Genomic DNA, 11710 nt, shown 5'->3' with positions numbered 1-11710 from the left:
CTAAATCAGTAGATTCAAACAAAGTCCTAAACTAAACCCTAGGTGAGAAATTCAAAAACTAATGGTTCAAGATGCAAAAACAGCGTAATCAAGCATAAAATAGTCATGAAGCAATTAGTAAGCGTAAAGAAAATGTAAGAAATAAGGGAGAAGAAGACCTCGTCAGAGCTTTGAAACTCTGACGAGAATCTGGTGAGATCCAACCTTAAAGGTATGAGTTTGAGTCCTTCTTCCTCTGTCTACTTGCTGCTCTTTTGTGTTCTCCTTCTACTTCTTCTATGTGTTTATGCTTTGGTGGCGGATTAGGGAAAAGTCCAACGAGGGTGTGTGGCTTAACTCAAAGCTAGCTAAGTTCCAGATGATGATTGATCAGTGCATTTTGATGCACATTCTTCTATATTTATACTTATGCATTTCCGTGTTTTAGTTTATTTATTTTTTCCTTTTAATGTGTTTTTATAATTTATCTTATTTATACACTTATTTGTTTTTCGCAGTTTATTTTCAGCATTAGCAGTTTGCACGAATAAATTCATAACTGGAGCTAGGAGTATCGGATCGAGGCGTGCTACCAGTTGTTGGAAAACTAAGAGAAAGAGATACAACTTTCATGAAGAAGTCAGAAGCTAATTCAGACTGTAGCATGGTTGAAAACCCGTTGAAGCCTTCAGCACTAGACTTATATTTTATGTTGGGTTATTTAGTTTGGGTATGGGTTATGTTTTGACCAAATTAGGTTTATTCTACTTTTCCTATAACCTAAGCAGCCGAAAACAGAACACTGTATCACTATTGACGAAAATTTGAAAGCTTGTACGAATTCCATGGAGAACTAATCCCTCTGATTCGATCTGCCGTAAATCAGGTTCCAAAACTTGAGATTATTATAATGTTAATTTTAGTTTAATTCATTTCAATGATATTTTGTGTTCTTGTATGCTTAATTCGATTGCATGAAATATATTGATTCAATTTGGTTGATTGTATGATCCTAACATAGGCACGTCACGTTTGCTTAATTCGTTTTTGTGTCTGATCAATCATGTTTGCTTAATCCATGAAAACTTATCCCGTTTGCTTAATTCTGACAATAGGATCATACATCTCACAAACTTCACTGAGCTTGTCATTGAGTTTGTATCCAAAGAGGAATAGACAATCCACTTAGGGTTTTAAAATTATATTAATCGATGATAGTAGGAACTGAATCGGTAAATTGAATTATTTCATAATCACTTATTTCATAACAGCTTATTTCAAGAATTATTTTTAATAATCACTTTTTCTTAATCGAACACCAAACCAAACAACCCCCCCCCCCCTTAATTCGATTTACCTTTGGATAATAATAATCAAGAATCCTTGTGAGAATGATATCCGAGTTAAAATTGTCGTCGTACTACGTTTTTTAAAAACACTCGTTTTGATCCCGCGTGTGACAGTGAATCAAATTGGCGCCATTGTCGGGGATTCTTGATTATATTAATTGTTTTTAGAGTCATAGGTTTAGTGTCTACGCGTCTAGGTTCTATTTTTTATGAATTTTTTACTGTTTTCATAGAGTCGAAAAAAATCAGAAAAATTCTCAAAATTATATTTTTAAGTCATTAGATTAAATTCGGTGTCACTTTATTTTTCTGAATTTATTTTGATAAATTCCCTTCTTTGTGTTTGTTTTTGACTTTTAGGGATATTGTCGGCATTTTGAATATTGTTGCTGCATTGTTGTGCGTTAGTCCTGGCTACTAGGTTTCGCTGTTCTGAACTTGTTGCTTTTGATCCTGAAGTAGAGAGAACTTTGCACACATAATGTAGAGCAGTTCAGGCTAGTTCATCATCCACAATTGAGTTTGATTCTGAGTCCGACTATTTGCATAACTTGTTTGCTTGTGATTCTAAACTTGTTTTTGAAATGGCTGACAATAGAACCTTAAGGCAATTGGCTACACCTGATGTGAATTACAATGGCTTGTTGATCGGTCACCATTTCCATTGAATTCCCGCCGCTAATCCGACATATTTTCATCACCTTGGTAAGATTTATGTTTGTTTTTAGTTGCATTTGAGTCAAGTATCATGTTTTGTTGGTTTGATATTACATTACATTCGATTACGAATTTATGTCAAAAAGATCTCGTTTATGCTTCGTTTGGGTAGTGTCATTGTTCCAGGTTTAAAAGCAAGAATGGTGAAGTGCTGGACACTCTGAAGGACGAAAATATGACAGAACAGCAGGTCAACACGGCCACCCGTGTGCCACCACACGGCCGTGTTGTTGGTCAAGCAGAGAAAAAGATGAAGCAGAAAACAGAGATCAACACGGCCACCCATGTGCCACCACACGGCTGTGTTGATTAAAACAGTGCATTAACACGGGCGCCCGTGTGCAGGGACACGACCCGTGTTGATGCTACTGTAACTGATGTTAAAATAAATTAATCCTGAGGAACAACACGGCCACCCGTGTTCCACCACACGGCCGTGTTGATTGAACGCAGCTTGGAAAACCTAATTTTTGCTGTTTGAACCGATTCTGCTCAGTAAGGGTAGTTTGGACCTTTAACTTGGAAGAAGGTCATCTGAAATTATAAGAAGGCTTGGAAGGGAAAGAAGAAGGCACCTTTTGACAGACGAACGAAAGCATTACAGTGGAGAAGATAGCGAATACGACGGATTCGAAGACGGCGAGATTCAAGGGTAGCCACCATTGAAGATCAAACTCTCCTAATTCTTTGTAATGTCTAATCTTTACTTTAGGAATTCTTTAAGTACTATGAGAGGCTAAACCCCCTGATGCTAGGGGGGTGGTCCTGATGTTATCGTATGCTATGAATTTGAACCCATGATTCCTTAATTACTATGTTACGTATTTCAATTTAATTGTGTGATGTTATTATGTTTTTATATCGGACAAATACAAATTGATCTATGACTTTCAATAACAGGACTGTATTGTTAGGGTTTTCACACAATTGGGTTTATGAATGTATCATCTAGGACTAGTAACTTTCGTAAATCACCGTAAACTTTAATATTGTGTATGATTAACACCAATGATTAATTGAATGGACATTTGAGTAATAATTGGTAGGTTAATAGTTTCTTGCGTAAGGACTTAGGCAAGAGCATTCTGAGGTTAGGTGATTGAAGGTATCATAGGTAGTAAGGAAATCAGGACAAACTCAGAACCGGCTAACTCAACCACTCACCCTAGCATCTTTTATCTTAATCAATTATTTTTACTATTTTCGTGTTATTATTCTCAATTCCACAACAACCCAACCATTATCTTTTGTTTAATAGAATCGAATTAAAATAAGTAATTCCTACGCAATCCTCGAGATCGATACTGGGAATAAACTCCTTATTACTACATCGGTAAAAATAGTACACTTGCTATTTTTCTGATCAAGTTTTTGGCGCCGTTGCCCGGGATTGCCAAACTACATATTTTAATTTCTATTCTATCGAAATTTTGTTGCTTACCAACTAGAATAATATATGTGACAATTTTGTTATTCAATTCTAATTTTTGTCTAACTTGTTTATGCGAGGTAAGGCCTCAGCGGATTTTCCTTTTGACGCAGATCCAGAAAGAACCCTTCGCGCCCGACTCCGACAAGCTAAGAGAAAGAAACTGGAATTAGAAGAGAAAACGGAGGAAGAAGTTGTTTCAGTGCACTCAGAGAATTCGGATTCAGATACGGAAACAGTTCCTGAAATCATGGCTGCTAATCCACCACCACCAGAGAGACTCCTCGGTGACTATGGGGGAACCAACACCCCGGGTGGTCGTATGACAATTGTCAACCAACCAGTTACTGTGGAACAATTCCAGCTGCATCCCAGCACTATTAACCAACTCGAAAGAAGGTCCTTCTCTGGAAGAGTGAATGAAGATGCCAACAAGCATCTGTAAAGATTTCTAACCATGAGCACAACACTGAAAATGCCGGGACATAGTGAAGAAGCAGTATGACTTCGTATGTTCCCTTTCACTTTAGCAGATGAGGCTGAAGAGTATTCCTTACCTGCTGGTAGTATCACTACATGGGAGCACATGGAAACAGCATTCTTGCAAGAGTATTTTCCCGCATTTGTGTCATTGCGGAAAAGATATGAGATCTTAAACTTCAAACAGAAAGAGGGTGAGTCACTAGGAGATGCCTACAAACGATTCAAGAGAATCCTAGTGGCTTGTCCTACCCACAACATGGATGAAACTGAACAAATGCAAATGTTCGTCAATGGTCTTCGAATTCAAACAAGACAAATCCTTGACTCAGCAGCTGGTGGCTCAGCCAACTTTGCAACAGCCACCGGTATGAAGAAGATAATTGAAGTTGTTGCCTCGAACGAGCATTTAGAGGTATATGACAGGGTGTCAAGCAAATCTGCAGTTATTGACTTGAATCTAGAAACAAATAAACAGGTGAAAATTGAAGAAGTTGTTGCTGCAGAGGTAGAGAAAAGGCTGAAAGCACTAAACATAGGTGCTCAGAAAGTTGCTCAAGTGCAACAGACACCGAGTGAAGTGTGTGACATCTGCAATGGACCACACAATACTGTTCATTGTTTTGCAACACCGCAGCAAATCGAAGATATAAAATTTTTAAAGCAGAACAATCCCTATTCCAACACGTACAATCCGGGGTGGAAAAATCATCCCAACTTTGCATGGAAAGATCAAAGAGGGAACGTGCAACAGCCGGCACAGAGTCAATATCAAAATCAATATCAGCAGCCGCAACAACAGGTACCTAAGAAAGCAGATTGGGAGATCGCAATTGAAAAAATGGCAGCTCACAACATCCAATTCCAGGAAGAAACTCGAAATAATCAGAAGAACACCACAACATCAATAAAAAATCTTGAGATTCAGATGGTTCAAATTGCCCAACAGTTAGCGTCAAATTCCCATGCACCTGGCACGCTTCCTAGTGGGACAATCGTTAACCCCCGTGATCAAAGTCACATTAAAGCTGTGGTCACCAGAAAAGGAAAGGCTAAGGAACCACAAGTTGACGAGCAGGTTGAAGAAGAGGGATTGTTGGAAGTTGACTTGGAGATTAGAGAAGAGCCAAAACAGACTGAAGAAGTGTTAGTCGAGCCGACAAGCCAGCAAGAGAAACAAAAACCAAAGATCATTCTCCCTTTTCCGACAAGAACAAAGAAGAAAGATCTCCATGAATTTTTTTTTGAGAAATTCTTAGAATTATTCAAGAAGCTCGAGATCAACATACCTTTTGCCGAAGCTTTGGAATAGATGCCGATCTACGCCAAATTCATGAAAGACATCATATCAAAGAAAAGATCGATCAACAGCGAACCAGTCATGCTAACTGAAACGTGTAGTGCTATTTTGCAGGGCCTAAAAATTCCGATGAAGAAAAAAGATAGAGGTGCAGTCACTATTCCATGCAGCATTGGAGATAGATCCTTCAAGAAAGCACTGATCGATTTAGGAACGAGTGTGAGTCTAATGCCCCTCTCAATTTACAAAAAACTTGGGTTAGGGGAGGTGCAGGATACTCGCATGACATTGCAGTTTGTGGATCATTCTATGAAAAGACCATATGGTATAGCAACAGATGTTCTGGTAAAGATTGATAAATTTGTATTTCCGGTGGATTTTGTGATACTTGAGATGCCAGAAGATGAGGAGATTCCTCTCATATTGGGAAGACCGTTCCTAGAAACTGGAAGATGCATGATAGACATTGAAGAAGGAACCATGACCCTCAAAGTTTACGATGAAAAGCTCAAAATTGATGTGAGGGATACCATGAAATTCAAAGAGGACGAAGGGGCGAGTAAAAGTATTGAAGTGCTAGATACGGTTTTTGCTCAATCTATGCAGATTACAACACCCAGGCTTCCTTTGGAGAGAGTGTTAAGTTTATCTATTGTAGAAGATACTGAAGGAATTGATGAGGAAGAATCCGAAGTGGTAGAAATGTTAAAGGAACAACCGCCTTGGGCTCGTTCCCGACCGCAACGTTGGGAGGAGCTTCGACCCAAAACATCTTCAGAATCAAAACAGGAGGTAAAAAAGGGGATAGAGTTGAAACAATTACCGAAACATCTCAAATATGTTTTTCTTGACAATGGGGAAAAATGTCCAGCAAACATTAATTCAGGTTTGAGAGAAACACAAGAAGGAGAGCTAATCAAAGTCTTAAAAAAATACAAAGGTGTTATTGGGTGGGCGATGGACGATTTGAAAGGAATCAGCCCGACAATGTGTATGCACAAGATTTTAATGGAGGATGATCAGAAACCGGTCGTCCAACCTCAAAGAAGACTGAATCCAGCCATGAAAGAAGTTGTTCGCAAGGAGGTCGTGAAACTTTTAGATGCAGGGTTAATTTACCCAATATCTGACAGTTCATGGGTAAGCCCAGTTCATGTGGTACCAAAGAAGGGAGGGACAACGGTGATAAAAAATGAAAAAAATGAGTTGATCCCCACCCGTGCTGTTACAGGATGGAGAGTTTGCATAGACTATAGAAGACTGAACACTGCTACAAGGAAGGACCACTTTCCTTTACCTTTTATCGATCAAATGTTGGAAAGATTAGCAGGTCATGATTTCTACTGTTTTCTGGATGGATACTCAGGGTACAACCAAATTGTTGTGGCACCGGAGGATCAAGAAAAAACAGCATTCACATGCCCATACGGAATCTTTGCTTATAGAAGAATGCCATTTGGGTTATGCAACGCACCTGCAACATTTCAGAGGTGCATGACATCCATATTTTCCGACATGTTTGAAAAGCACATGGAAGTATTTATGGATGATTTTTCGGTTTTTGGATCTTCTTTCGAAAATTGTTTGTATAATCTATCACTTGTGCTGGAAAGGTGTCAACAAACCAATCTAATTCTGAATTGGGAAAAATGTCACTTCATGGTGAGAGAAGGGATCGTGCTTGGTCATAAAATTTCCCATCAAGGGATAGAAGTTGACAAGGCAAAAGTGAAAGTGATCGCCAATCTCCCGCATCCTGTGAACGAGAAAGGTATACGGAGTTTCTTGGGACATGCATGATTCTATCGGTGGTTCATCAAAGACTTCTCCAAGATCGCAAAACCTTTGACTAGCCTGCTTGTGAAGGATACTCCGTTTCTGTTCGACACGAAGTGTAACGAAGCCTTCGAGACTCTGAAAAATAAATTGGTGTCTGCTCCTATAGTGATCTCGCCTGATTGGTCTCTACCCTTTGAGATAATGTGCGATGCGAGCGATATAGCAGTGGGGGCTGTCTTGGGGCAAAGAAAAGACAAACGCCTTCACGTCATCTACTATGCTAGCCATGTGTTGAATCTAGCCCAGATGAATTATGCAACCACGAAGAAGGAGTTACTGGCTGTGGTTTATGCCTTTGACAAATTTAGGCAATACTTGTTGGGAACGAAGGTAATTGTTTATACTGACCATGCTGCATTGAAATATCTTTTTTCTAAACAGGACTCAAAGCCAAGGCTGCTCAGATGGATCTTGCTGTTGCAAGAATTTGACCTTGAAATTCGAGATAAAAAGGGGTGTGAAAACACTGTGGCTGACCATCTGTCTCGAATGTCTCCGATTGAAGAGACGGAAGAGGACTATCCCATAAAGGATGAGTTTATAGATGAAAGAATCCTCGCGGTGGTGGGTGTTCCTGGGTTTGCGGACTATGCAAACTACCTGGTAGGTGGTATAATTCCTGACGATTTTGATTATAACAAAAAGAAAAAGTTTCTTCATGATTGCAGGTTTTATTTGTGGGACGAACCATTCTTGTATAAGAAAGGGGTAGACGGACTAATTCGTCGATGTGTCCCTGAGGAAGAACAAAATGAAGTGTTAAAGGCTTGTCATGACTCAGACTATGGGGGACATTTTAGTGGAGACAGGACAGCCGCAAAAGTCCTCCAATCTGGGTTGTACTGGCCCACGTTGTTTAAGGATGCCCAAGTAGTGGTGAAAGAGTGTGACAGATGTCAACGGACAGGAAATATCTCTCGAAAGAATCAGATGCCTCAAAAAGGCATGCTTGAGGTGGAATTGTTTGATGTATGGGGAATAGACTTTATGGGACCATTTCCACCCTCATTTGGGAAGAATTATATTCTGGTGGCTGTGGACTACGTCTCAAAATGGGTGGAAGTCGTAGCTCTCCCCTCTAATGACGCTAGAGCAGTGGTAAGCTTCCTTAAACAAAATATCTTCTCCAGGTTTGGTGTGCCTCGAGCACTTATCAGTGATGAAGGAACACATTTCTTGAATAAGCTCATGGAGAACTTATTAAAGAAATATAATGTGAAGCACAAAATTGCCACACCGTATCATCCCCAAACGAGTGGGCAAGTTGAAGTGTCGAATCGGCAAATTAAAAAGATTTTGGAAAAAACAGTTAGTGCTTCACGGAAAGATTGGGCAATCAAACTGGATGACGCGCTATGGGCGTACCGAACCGCTTTTAAAACACCAATTGGCATGTCTCTGTACCAACTGATTTATGGTAAGGCTTGTCATCTTCCTTTGGAATTGGAGCACAAAGCCTTTTGGGCATCCAAATTCTTAAATTGTGATCTTGCAAAAGCCAGTGAATCCCGAATTCTTCAACTTCATGAGTTAGAAGAATTTCGTAATCAGGCATATGAGAATGCAAAGATGTATAAGGAGCAAACTCGGAAGTGGCATGATCAGAGAATCATCAGGAAAGATTTCTGGGAAGGACAATTGGTGTTGTTGTTCAATTCGCGGCTCAAGTTGTTTCCTGGGAAATTAAAGTCCAGATGGTCCGGACCATTTGTCGTGTATAAGGTTTTTCCACATGGGGCAATAGAGATTAGGAACCAAGACAATGGAGATATCTTCAAGGTAAATGGCCAGAGGCTGAAGCCATATTACAGAGGCCAACAACCGGGTTTGATTGACCAGATGCGCCTCACCTAATGAGGTGGGCAACTGTCGAGCCATGCGACGTTAAACGAAGCGCTTCGTGGGAGGCAACCCACGTGTTCGATTGCTAACTTATTTGTTTTTTTGTCAGTTCTTTTTGTAGGGGTGTGACATGTGTTGCAGGTAAGGAGAAAGAATACCAGAGTCATACTCGAGTCGCAGTGACAGGATGCCAGACCAAAGAAGCATTTCCGAATTCAGAAAATGTGAAAAACAGGGGGATCAACACGGCCACCCGTGTGCTGACACACAACCGTGTGAATTAAAACAGAAAATTCACACGGGTGCCCGTGTGGATTAACATGGCCGTGTTGTTTAAAACAGTAAGTTAACACGGACACCCGTGTGCTGACACACGACCGTGTGAATTAAAACAGAAAATTCACACGGGTGCCCGTGTGGATATACACGGCCGTGTTGTTGGTAACGGGTAAAAATTTCAAAAATTTTGGTTTTGGGTATTTTCAATAGTGGGCCCAACTTGCTTTTATATCTCTTCCATACCACTCATCCCTTCTTTTTCTGATTTTGGAAACCTCTTTCTACCTCTTCCTCCATTGTTAACCTAGGTTCCATCATACTAAGCTTCAAATTTCTCCTTGCTCCACTCACTTTCACATCAACTCACCTTCACAAAAAATGTTTCCCTCGCTGTCCTCTACACAGTGACGGTTGCCGATTTCACTAACCTTTTCGTTGAATTGTTGAGAAATTGTTGTCAGGTACATTATGCCTCCAAAGCGTGCAAGCAAGGAAAAGGAGGCGGCCACGTCCTCTCGACCAAAGCAACGGGTTAGACGCTCTACAAACAATCATGGCATTTTGTTTGACCAACAGGAGCATCAAGAAAGGTATGCCATTCTAGCCAAGCGTAAGCTTATTCCGACTAGATATATGTGTGATGCCACCCTGGATGAGTTAGGTTTGAAAGAGGAAGTGCACCGCATGTTCCACACCATTGGTATGTTGGAATATATGCAATTTGAGGCACCAACCTTCGCTCGGATAACCCTTGAATTTTTGAGTACGGTTGAGTTCAAGATGTGGAGAAGGTGGACAGGCTCGGAGTTGGAGTTTTATGGGCAAATTACTTTCCGCATGTTTGATGAAGATCATGAGCTGTCGGTTGCGAAACTGGGGAGTATTCTGAAACTCCCGGTATCGGGACCCGGATCCCCTCCGGACACTTTTTCTGCTGTTGATTTCTGGCAAGCTATTACAGGTAAAACGGGGTATAACCCCAGCTCAGCCAAGGCTTCTGGAATTCACAACCCGTGCTTTCGGTATGCACAAAAAGGGTTGGCATACACCCTGTTCGGACGGGGTGATAGTACTGGGGTTGCGGCAAAGAGAGAATTATATTTTTTGTATTGCATGGCTCACAATGAGCGAGTAAATGCAGCGGCTTTCGCCGCCAATCATCTGAAACAGGTGGGCCATGCAACTACTGGGGATATTTCTGTAGGTGGTATGATCACACAGATAGCGGGCCACTTCGGATATGATCAACTGCTGATGGAAGAGACTGCAGTAATGGGCAAGACTAGGATTGACATGCACACGCTAGTCAATCAACAAATGATTGCCATCAAGCCAACTCATTACGCGCTGATGATTCAAAATGCGGAAGTGCTCGCACTTCCGGCACCTGGATCCATTTGCATAGCTGTCATACCCCAAAATTTGCCCATTAATATTTCAAGACATTTTTTAAGGCATTCCGACTCATTTTTATGACACTGATCTTAAAGGAACAAAGGCCCAGCTCACGAATGGCCCAATCCAGAAAATGGCCCAAACTGGCCTGTTCGCTACACGCTCGCCTAGCGAACGTTCGCTACGCGTTCGCTACCAGCTCGCCTAGCGAAGCTGACAGACAACAAAAAATTTCGGGCTTCATTCTGAGCCCATTAGGTCATGAAAAAGAGCATTATAAATACCAGTACTTCAGTAATGAAAGGGGAGGACGAAAAACAGAGGGAGACAGACGAAAACCCTGGCACAAAAACCCTGGAGGCTACTTTAGAAACCCTGAAGGCCGCTCCTCCGCTCCGAAGCTACCACCGCCCAACTCAATCCGGCTCGCCAATTCAAGGTTGCAATTCGATTGCAAACAGGTTTGCATTACTATTATCGCTTTATTTTCTTAATTTGCATGTGATACCGCTTTATGTTCTTAACTTGTATGTGATATTATAATTGAATTCATAAACATATTTGAGGTTTTGCATGTGAATTTAAGTGTGCCTGAATATTGTGAATGTTGAACCATATAATTATGTGTTGGATGCCATAAGCCATGCCGCAGGTTGAAGTCATATTGTTCTGAAATTCAAAACCCGCAGCCGCTCGCTAGCACATCGCTAAGCGAGCATGTAGCGAGTATTCGCTAGGCCCTCGCTAGGCGAGGCAGAGGCGAACGGGACAGTCGCTAATATTTTGTTTGTTATGTCCTATGCGTATCTGATCTATTCTATGTTAATTATGCACTGTTTTGCCTGACATTCATGCTGCTGTGTTTTCTTTTGCGGTGTAATCCTCGATTGCACCCGGATTTGGTATGCTAACCCGTTTGTTGAATTTTGCAAAGGTTCATATGTCCCAGAAAAAAGATCGCCGTTTAGGTCTTCCACTTTATTTGTGGGATACCCTTGGGGAGACTCACCCTAAATTGCTTAATTAATTTTAATGTGTTAATTTTAATGTATTAATTTTAATGTATTAATTTTAATGTATTGATTTTAATGTGGAGATTCA

At 40.8% G+C, this 11710-nt stretch overlaps 1 pseudogene; it reads left to right on the top strand.

The window, feature by feature from the left end:
* Nucleotides 1–5383: 5383 nt before the first annotated feature.
* The window catches only part of LOC127130821 (uncharacterized), a 49505-nt pseudogene continuing 43178 nt past the window's right edge, over nucleotides 5384–11710 (top strand).

Source organism: Lathyrus oleraceus, chromosome 3 (genome assembly GCF_024323335.1).
Source record: "Lathyrus oleraceus cultivar Zhongwan6 chromosome 3, CAAS_Psat_ZW6_1.0, whole genome shotgun sequence".
NCBI lineage: Eukaryota > Viridiplantae > Streptophyta > Magnoliopsida > Fabales > Fabaceae > Lathyrus > Lathyrus oleraceus.
Note: the sequence above shows the minus strand (reverse complement) of the source record. Positions and strands in the feature narration are given on the sequence as shown.